Source organism: Buteo buteo, chromosome 19, assembly GCF_964188355.1.
Source record: "Buteo buteo chromosome 19, bButBut1.hap1.1, whole genome shotgun sequence".
Classification (NCBI taxonomy): domain Eukaryota; kingdom Metazoa; phylum Chordata; class Aves; order Accipitriformes; family Accipitridae; genus Buteo; species Buteo buteo.
Window position 1 is genome coordinate 1,277,952 of NC_134189.1, and position 10,473 is coordinate 1,288,424.

The window sequence follows — 10,473 nt, forward strand, 5'->3', positions numbered from 1 at the left end:
AGGGTCTTCTGTGATGAACGGGACTAGGATATGATCAATATGCAATCGAGTACCTCTGCAATGAGTCAGGCTCCTCTAAACTAAATCTGGTGATTGAGCTCAGATGATGAAACAGCTCGCACAGCTCCCCTCCTCACTTTCCCGATATCAGCTCACAGCAGATTTTTATAGGGGTTTTCCAGGACAACAATGGAATAGTTCAGTAATCAGAGATATTTCGGACTTTAAGATCAACCTTATAACTGTGTGTGGGAGACAGCAAGAGCCACCTCCATCAAGCAGATAAAGCTAGTGCTGGGATATATCAGTCACTCGCACTTACTTGGGAAAGAACCTGGGAGAAACTAACATTTGCACATTTGGGATGGGTTTTCCAGCTTCCCCTTTTCAGTAAAGCTACTTATGACTGCAAACCACTAAAAAAGGAACCCCAGGGATTCAATGAGCAGGCCCTGTCCAAGTTGTTCATAGTGCTCAATGGTACAAGGTTATATCCTCTTTGCATCTCAGCAAGCTTTCCACTGAGCACTTACAGCCTGGAATTGGCTTGCTACAGCACTCCAAGATAAACAGCTGTAAAACACTGCAAAAGCATACGAAGCATCTGGGTCTGAGAACGCAAATGATAAGGCTTCATCCTTCCAGATTTAAACAGCTCTCTGCATGAGAAAGGCCAGCATGGATGAACAGACACTCTGATCTTCTGACACCAACTCTCAGGGCAAAAACAAAACAAACCAAAAAACCAAACAAGAAAAAGTTGAGCTTTTGTTTCTGAGAAGTAACGTTGTCCACACAATGGCTAGTCGCTTACCCTTGAGTTCTGTAAACACTTTTCTACCCTTCTCATCACTCTTGCCCCACTTGTTCTCTTAGCACCAACTTTTCCCTCAGTAGCTGAAGATATAAGAAGAATTACAAAATGAGCACCTGAGCACTCATTTTAGATGGGAACATGCACAGCATGCACACCAAGCAGGTAAATCTGCTGACAATACTTATTCCCCTTTCAACATCACTGTGAATGTGTTTTGATGCTTTTTTTTCCAGGCTTATCATTGCCCTGGTACCACAACTGCTCTGTTCCTGAGCCTGCAATATGTCCTTCTCCCCTGCCCTCTTTCAGCCCAGTTAACCCTGTTTCCAGTAACTTTTATTAGGAATGCAGTCACTGTTTCAGCCACGTGGTACTTCTGCCATGCTTCTCGTTACCTGTGCTCTGAATCCCTGCTCAGTGCCTCAAGCACGTGAGTGTCGTTATTAATCTTCATCACTTGCACAATCACGGCTGAACCAACCTGCTACGGAGGAGCCGGGCCAGTGTGTTAGGCACATAGATGAGAAAAGACCCCAAAACAAGAGAGTTAACCATGGTGCTCGGGAAGCAGGGCAGGGGAGTGCTGAGGCTGAAGGTCCCTCCTTGTCCCAGGAGAGGTGTACCAGAGGGGAACACCTTCCCTTGCCCACGTCATCACACGCTGGCCTCTGCTGCCTGCCCTCCGGTCCCTGCCAGGAGAGCACTGAACTCGGTGGGCAGGTTTTTCCTGCCCCTGGTTCCTATAGAAACCTTCCTGCAAGCACCCATCTGGGACAGGAGAGGCTCACCCTGCTGCTGGCTCTGGGCTGTGCGGAAGGGCAGGGTGGGGAGAGAAGGTTCCTGCTGTGGCACAAGGTCCTGGTGTGCTGGGGACTGCCCAGGGAGCCAAGTGTCTCCAAGAGAAGGTGCTGAGGCCACCACGCCAGCCTGGTAGGTCTTCATCACCCTGCTTTGTGCCCCCTCCAGCTCTGCCTCCAGTAGAGCATCACAGGAACTGGGAGGAAGGTTCCCTGACACAGCCAGGCACACGCCAGTGCAAGCCAGGAGGAGGATGTCTGGCATATGGGATTGATATAGTAAGTTCTTTCCTTGGACTGAAGGATATAAACCTAAAGCAACTCTCAAACTCTCCTAGCCAGGGGACGGCAAGTAACAAAAGGGGCTCCCATGAAGCCTGTGAAATTGCAAGTGTGAAATTGCTACAGCTAACTTAGCTGTGTTATTTGCACAGTACACACTTCTGAAAACTAGCAACAGTAAGGGATACAAAGGAAAAAAACCACCCGATCCAACAAATATTAATGGCAACTCCCAAACCCTTAGAACTCTAAAATTAAAACCTGTTTTCACCAATGCGTTAAGAAGCATGTCCAGTGTTTAAAGGCAATATAAGTTTCCTATACAAAGCAATTTTGGTCACACAACAGGCAAAAGTCTTCACACTTTGAAAGAAATGTATTTTTTGTTAAAATGCAAATGGTACCTGCTATTTGCAGCTTTACTTTTTGAGTTCAGACTCTAAACCAAATCACACCACCACCAATTCCAGCCTGCTAGAAGACAGCTATAATGACAGTGTGTGTACCTGAAAAAGAAGGCTGCAAAGGATGCAGTCAGCATCAGGTACAGCTACTTGAAGCACTCCAGCTGCAACACCTTTGCTGGAGTTGCAAATACACACCGTGCAGGATTATATCCAATTAGTTTCTTTTCCAGTGTAGGTGTCCTTTAGAAATTGATGCTCACGAAGGAGGCCCGCAAATTTACTTCCACTTGGCAATATCAAGCCTCCTCTGGACACACTTGCTCTTCCACACAGCTGTGACAGGAGAGATTTCAATTACCTGGCTTCTTGCAAACACCAGATAACAATCTCCTGCTGCCTATGTTTTACTTGCTTGGCCTCTTTTGCCATGTGATCTCCCTTTAAGCCCAGCGTGGTAGTGCCTGGATGTGCTAGGCATGAAATGACGCTGTCCGGAGCCTTTCAGTAGGATCTTTATTTTGGGACAGAAACTCCTTCCTAGAAGTGTTCTTCCCCTGCTGATTTTAGCAACAAAAAAAGTAAGAATCCACCAAAAAGCCACCAAAAAAGCAACACACCTCTAGCAGACAGACTGTGCAGAAGACAAACACTGTGCAAACCAATTTTTTTGTATGCTGAAAACATTACAACTAGTAACCATGCAGGAGCTGTCAGTGAACATCATCAGAAGGACCAGAAGCAGCGTAACAATTCTTTCTAGAATGATTTTCATCCACTGTCATAGGAACAGCATATACAACACTTCCTCTGACAGTAAGCTAGCGTGGGGAAAAACTCTGCTTTCCATTATGCTTAATTTGAACATGAAGCAGCATTGCACGCAGTAAATCCCACTGCCGCCTCTGGGCTGTCAGCTGGTTTCCACTGCTCTCTATTCTCTTCCTTTATTTGAAAAAAAACAACCAAAAAACACAACCAAACATTTTGGAAGAGAGAAAAATGATTGCAAAGCCACAGTACTCATCTGGAGGCCACGCACTCAGGTGTAGTTCTAGAAGCCTCTTCCAGCTCAGCTTTTCAAATCCCACGTAGATTGCATCCAATTTAACATTTGGACCAACTCTTCCTCTCTCAGAAACCAGACACCAGTCAGACCCTGCACTGAATCAGGTAGTTCCTTTCTGTCCCCTCACACCTGGAAAGCATTGTTTTCCTAATTACAATCCTGACTTGCCCAATGAGATGCACAAGGGGAGATCTCAGCAAGAAGTCCTTTGCCTTCCCTTCCCCCATCGGTTTCTCCTTCGGGTCAGGGAAAGGCATATCCTGGAGCTGCAAATGCCATTAGTCCCATGAGTCAATATTTGCTTTGCACGTATACAGTCAGAAGAAAACTCCAGCTCCACAAACAAGTAGGTAAGCGAACAACGCACAGCCACACGCCTGACCAAGGAGCGGACAAGATGCAGACCATTTCTGCCCCTCGTACACTGACACCCTGGCTTTTTAAGCGATGCAGAATCCCATGCGGACACCGACACGCGCCAACTCCTGGTTAAGGAGCCAAGATGGTGTTGGTGAACCTGGGTCTTTCCAGGAACTATCCGCTCAGGCTTACAAACCACGACCAGCCTCACAACGCTTTGGGCGTTGAGCAACATGCTGCAGACGCAGGAGGGAGGTGCTGAGGCGGTAGCCTTCGTGCTTGCTTTCTACCGCATGACCTGGAATGAAAAGCTGGGGACTTTAACTGCCCTCAGCCCACTTGCTCATAGCAGAGAAAGTGCACCAGAGATAAAAGCCTACGGCAGGCCTAGAAAGGGGGACATGAGATCGGGAAAGCATCGAAGGTGACGGCCTTGCAGAGACAGGAGGGATGGCAGGCTGCTGACAGCGTTATGTCACTGACTGCAGAGGCATCGCTCAGGACTCCAGTTCTGCCCAGTCACCGACTGGGATCACATACTGACTGCAGGAGCATAACTGGGCAAAGTGCCTCCTCCCAACTGCCCTGGGGCACTACTGGAGTGACACATAACAGAGACAACAAAAAGCAAAATGGAAATCTGTGTCTCCTACCACAAAGCACCTTGTAGGCCTCTGGCCACGCTGGAAATGTAATTCCGTGCAGAAATGTAACTAAAAGCTATTTCCATGCAACAGATCTGCTCCGTGCACTGATCAGTGTTCAGCAAGTCTGCCTGCTGTCATGGCAGAGAGCGCCCATAGAGCTGAAGGTGCTGAACAATTTTCAGTTTATACAACAGGAACAGAACAGGTAAATTCCAGTTTCCTATCTGCTTCATCTCCATTTTGAAAATGAGGATGTGAAAAAGCAAAATCCTGTTTCCTACCGCTTACACATTGGACAGACCACAGATGGACTTCCTGATCGTAGCTCAACATGTCAAGCTTACCTCTAAAAATCCCCTACACAACACCTACTTATCTAGAATGCAGATATCCTACATATCAGCATGTATTTTCTTTTCAGAGCAGAACTGCCTTTTATTTATCTGGCTCCAAAGCAGACAGCTGATCCTTTATGCAGGATACAACTTGAAAAGTCTGAAGCTCTTACTTCTAAAATCTGGAGATAACAAAAGGCTTCCCCCATGTGGCTCATGAGAAAAAAGAACAACAACCCAGAACCAAACTTACGTACAGCTCTGCTGGTGCCCTGTGTTGCTAACACAAGCTACCACACTTTTAGCCCTGGAAAGCAGAGGGTGTCTATCCTTACACAGCAGACACTTGGTGCCTGCTAAGCATGAACTGCACTGCTGTGGAGAACCTCTTGTTTGCCAAGACTCTTGGGATCAGACAAGGAGGAGTTTCCCCTTTCTCTGTGCTCCCATTACTTGAGTGGTGAGAGGTTATGTGATGGGAATATAGAGTGCTCCTCCCATCTCACACAGGAGGATTACAATAGATCGAGCACTGGAACAGCAGTTGTTGGTTTTTTTTAATCTGCATTGAATGAGGATGGGAAAAAAAGGCCAGGATACAAACTAGCAAGGTGTCCACTCTCACTGTACAGCAAAATTCTTCTTGCTTCCAACACACAGGGAAGAAAACCTATGCGCGCCAAAAGCCAGGTCCGCAATCGTCCTAGTCTTCAAGGCTTAGGGTAAGACAATTCCACATTAAATGCTGCTACGCAAATATAACCCAAAGGTTTCTGATTAGCATCTAAGGGGGCTCCAAACGTCTCTTCCATAAGAGTCAGTTTGTGCACAATAAAGGGACACTTTCACCCAAATAAGCATGGTACAGGTGCAGAAACTCATTATCCCCAAAACTCTCAGGAAGTGATTTCTACCTTCTGGTCCATGAACTTCTGCAAGTCTGCAAACTATTTATACAATAACTTTGGAAGATAATGGCAGCTGACCAGTTTAATTTGCTGTACAGAAGTTTGAAAGAAAATATTTCTGTTAGAGATGCAGTGTTATACCAATCAAAGAAAGGTTGAAAGACACTACCGACAGTTATTTAAAGACAGGTATTATGATGTCTTTTATATGACACTCCTACCCTGAGCAGTGACAGCGGTGCCGTCCATCACCTCCAGGGCCAGCCCTGCAGGCAACCCCAGGTGAACGTTTGATTCTCAAGCTGGTCTCAGCCTGCTGTTCCCACTGACAAAGGAACAACAGCCTGAAGAATGGCTTTTCCTTGATACGGCCTCTGACGGATCTGCAAAGCTTTAACTGTCACAGTTTGCCATTCTCTTGGTGAGGCCCAAGGAAGGCTAGATTCAGGTCACACTCCTGTAGCTCTGCTGTATTACCATTTGCTCTAGTATTAGCAAAAAAACTGTCAGATTCATCTAGCAGGACTCTAAGCAGGTCTCCCTTCACTTGGCTCCAGAAAATGGCTTTTTAGGGAAAATATATCCCACAGCACTCAAGATTTTTCTCCTTCAGGGCTCTGTCTTTCCAGAACTCAACTTTCTGAAGAGGCTAGTAACACCCAAAACACCTCTCAGGACTGTTTGCAAAGCTCTTATCTAGCATGTCATGTTAGACTACTTGGATCTTGCTCCTGCAGAAATTCACAGGCACAGATAACTCGGAAGAAAAAAAAGCAAAACATACAATGATCATTAACATTTGTAACAAAACAAGACAAAACTCCCAATATTTTCTGTTTCTGGGGATCAGGAAGATTTCTTCTCCAGAACAAAAGGGCTGTCAGTTATGGACATTTTCTCTCATCTCTGAATCATCGCGTACTTCCCAGCCAAGAAATACTGCACTGACTGGGCAGTGACAACAGTTCTCATAGTCATACCAATATGCTATCTTCTTTTCTCCTATCTCATAAAACAAGTGTGTTTTCATTTCTCCTGGGGTTTGTTTTTTTTCCTTAAGCCAGAAACAGAATTGCTCTGTTACCAATATAACTTGTTGCACTCCAGTTTAAAAAACAGCTGAGATTTCCTCAGACAAAACAAATGTGGCAGGAAAACATCCCCCTCCTGCTACCTGGTGTCAACAGTAATGCAGCTGACAAGTGAGATTTTCCCCAATGCTCCCAGATACTTACCCTGTGGAAGCTTTACGTACCTAAAATCTTGACCGTGCAACGGAAGTTGGCACAGAAAGACGTTTAAACAAGTCTTAGTGTTTCTGAGGATACAAACCTGAAGTGCCAATCAACACCTCTCTATCTCTTGAGAGACATTTGGGACATTGCACTCCTGACATATAATGAAGCTATTTGTCTACCTCATCCTGCTTGACAACTGCAAAATCTCTATATCCTATCCATTTGAGACAGGACAGGATCTAGGATAACCAGTGTGATACAGATTACCAACTAGGATCACCACTGATTTAGCTAGAAGAGCTGTAGGACCACATACACCAAAATATAAGGTGACTTACCTTTATCACCGAAGATACAAGTTACAATACTCCTTAGGATTTATTTTTTTAAAGTTTTCTTTCCTTCTTATGTTTTGGTGAGAAGTTTGCAATTAACAGCCAGGAAGACAGACATCATCCCACTCACTTCCAAAACAGTTACAACCTCAAATGCGGTATTGCTTGGGAGGGGTGAACTCACTGATTCCTTTATTAAAGCATCCCGAATACCAAACATGGTAAGCAATTTTGCAACACACAAACCAATTCACTAAGAATGGGGCTGAGACTGGCAGCTCATTTCATACAGATCCCTTAACCAATAATCTCTACTGTTACCATGCCACCTCAGGTAAGAGAGGTTGATTTTTAAAAGCTAAATATTTTGATTATTACCTATCTTTTAAGATCATCAGGAACACTGATATTTGCAAAAGATAGCATCTTGCAGGAAAGCAAGTAACAGGTTAAAAGCACAGCAAAGAAGAAAAACCTGAAGGACATTAGCAGAGACCCCACAATTAGAGAATCATTTCAGTCCTGAGCAGGTGTGCAGTACTTCCCTCATCTCATCAGCTGATGTTAACTCTATCATCTCCTGACCAGTGCACTTCCTCCAGAAATATGCCCCTCCTCTCTGCTGCCCCTCATGGATTCCCTTTGTCCTTCTTCTGAGGAAGTGTCACTAGACACACTAGTGACATCTCCCTGAGATTACCTATCACACACTATCAAAACATTATCCTAAACGGGAATTAAGAAAGGTAGCAACTGTCATTTTAACCTGTTAAATACAGAATTAACATAACTTTATATTAATATGACACAACCAGTCTCCACCCTGACCTCTTTAATTACACGTCATGCCTCTTCTCACACCCTTCCTTCCCTTTTACTTTGTGAATTCTCCAGGGTAGGAATCCAACCTTTGTTTCTGCAGAGGGAAAGCCACACACACAGCGTGTGGATCCGGAAATACATAACAAAACAGACCTTTTTCCTAGTGACTGTTTCTTTCCAGGACACCACTCCAGACTCTGTAGCAGCTGAAAAACTACTCTAGAATTCGGATTATTCAGCAACTAACTGCACTCCGATCAACATCTCGGCAAAAGCACAGCAGTGCCCCACTCCTGCTAGGCTGGCAGTTCCTTCTTGAGTGATTTTAAGATCCAGCTTCTCACTGCTGAACACCTACTGTCCTTAATTCCAGCAAGACTGCTTCTCTATTAGTGCTAAAGGATCCTCCATTTCCTCAAGGCACTTTTACTACTCTATTCCCACTGCTCCCCCCCTCCAAACACCACAGCAAGTAAGGCTGAGACATCATGAAGTAGGAAGCTATGACATCACATAAAAAAACCCACCCCACACCAACACTGAAATCGACTTGTTTAGAAGGAAAGTACCTGCCTAAATTCAGACATCCCTCAAAAGATTAGGAGGGCAGCAAAGCAGACACTGAGAAGAAATTTTGTGTCCCACCCTTACCAGCTCTGTGAAGAGACACCAGCTGTCCCGGATCCCACAGCCGCGGCCTGCGAAGGGATTTAAATCCGTGTCACGGCGGTTCTTCACTCCCTTGAGCTCGCAACGCCAGGTATGAGGAATTTTATTTGTCTACTGCCTTCCTTCCAAGGTTTACTACAGCTGACAATCACAGGGCCTGCAGCGCGCCTATTTATGACAGGATACTGCCATATTTCCACCTCTGTTTCGTGACTGTTCCTTCCCCTCCCAGCCAGACAGGAGACAGACCGTCTCTCCCCCGGGGCTCCTCCGAAAAGATGCAGGCGCGGAGAGCAAACGAGGACGGGAGACCCCGCGGTGGACGAGACCCCCCCCCCCCGAGAGTCAGAGCCACGGAGAAGCGGCAGGTGAGGGGAGAGGGATATCCCGGGGAGCGGGAGGGAGCAGCGGCGGGTAAGGGGAAGAGGGAGCAAAACCTGGGGGGGGGGGGGGGGGGGGGGAGCCGGTACGCTGAAGGTGCCCCAACCGACCCGACCCAGCCCGGTGAGGAAGCTCTGCACGACGTGAGTCACTCGCCGGAGCCCAGACCCTGCGTCAGCGCAGCAGGTGAGCGGGAGCCTGCCCGGGGGCTGGGCAGGGTGTCTGTCTGTCTGTCTGTCTGGGGGGGGGGTCCTCTTCCTTCCCGCCCTCCAACCCTGCCCGGGAAGGGGCCGGGGAGCCGAGAGGGGGCCGCGCACCCCGCCGGCCCCCCCCACAGCCCGACACCCCAGCGGCTTTAGTACCTCAGTTCCCCCCCCTCCTCCTCCTCCTCCTCGCCCGAGGGGCACCGCAGCGGAGCGCTGGGCGAGGTGCGTGTGCGTGTGGTGTGTGCGCGTGTCCCCTCACAGCCGGCGCGACCGTTCCTGAGGAGCCCCACCGGCGCGGCGCGGGGGGGGGGGGGCGAAGGGCTGACAGCCCCGGAGGGCGAGGGGCGGCCCCGCCGAGCCCTCCTGCCGGCGGGCAGGACCCCCCGCGGCAGCCCCCTCCATCCCGCCGCGGCGCCCTCACCTGCTCTCCTCGGCGCCGTCCCCGTTCCCCACAGGGCGGGCGGGCGCCCGACCCCGACCCGGCGGCCCCCACACGCCGCTCCGGAGGGCGGAGCGGCTGCGCACGCGCGGCATCCGGGCGGCGGCGCGGAGCCCGCCGGGGGTTGTAGGCCGCGGCGGGGCCGGGGGGGACGCACGGCGCGAAGGGGCTTCTCGGCCGCGGTGGCGGGCGCTGAGCCCCCAGACGCAGAAGAGGGGGCAGGAGGCTGCGAGAAGGGCGGCGGGGATAGCTTCTGCACCGGCCTGGCAGGAGGCAGCGGCGGTCCCGTCCGCCACCCTCGCCGTTGCGGCGGGTGAAGCGCCAGCGGCCGGGAAACGAACCTGTTCTGCTCGGCGAGACGCTGAGAAGCCGCCCGGTTCTTTTCCGTCGTTCAAGGTCTAGGTGAATTTCTCCTCCGAGCGGGGCGCTGACCCACCGCCGCTTTTACTGGTGGCATCCGTCGCAGGGATGCGTACCGGAAGAGCGATCCGGCCTCGCCAGTTAGTCAAGAGCCACTTCCGAAGAGCGTCTTGGCGACCTGCTCCCAACCGCCAAGGAGATGGGGGAACTACATCTCTGGCTGGTGCCTCCGCCAACTCCACTGGAGGAAAGAGTACGAGGTCCCAAATCAAGCTCTTCCAAAGAGAAGTCTCCGGAAGGATTTGCGTACCGTGCCACAGTTTTCTAGGAGGGTGATGTTTTCCCCATGCCGCTGTTACTCTTTTTAAACTTTCCAGGAAAACAGGTCCAATGCCTCACAGCTG

The 10,473-nt window shown here is 49.1% G+C and overlaps 1 protein-coding gene across 4 annotated transcripts in view; it reads right to left on the minus strand.

Moving 5' to 3' along the window:
* The window catches only part of SGSM3 (small G protein signaling modulator 3), a 31,769-nt gene extending 21,521 nt beyond the window's left edge, over positions 1–10,248 (minus strand). The window contains exons 1-2 of one of the 4 annotated variants that reach the window (XM_075050865.1): positions 9,692–9,775; positions 8,666–8,712 (exon numbers count right to left, since the gene is read on the minus strand). The gene's annotated coding sequence lies outside the window, so the exon portion shown is untranslated. Of the gene's footprint in view, positions 1–8,665; positions 8,852–9,691; positions 9,776–10,050 lie in introns of those variants that run through there. The other 3 variants (XM_075050867.1, XM_075050868.1, XM_075050866.1) reach the window with 3 other exon arrangements.
* Between the last annotated feature and the right edge of the window lie 225 nt (positions 10,249–10,473).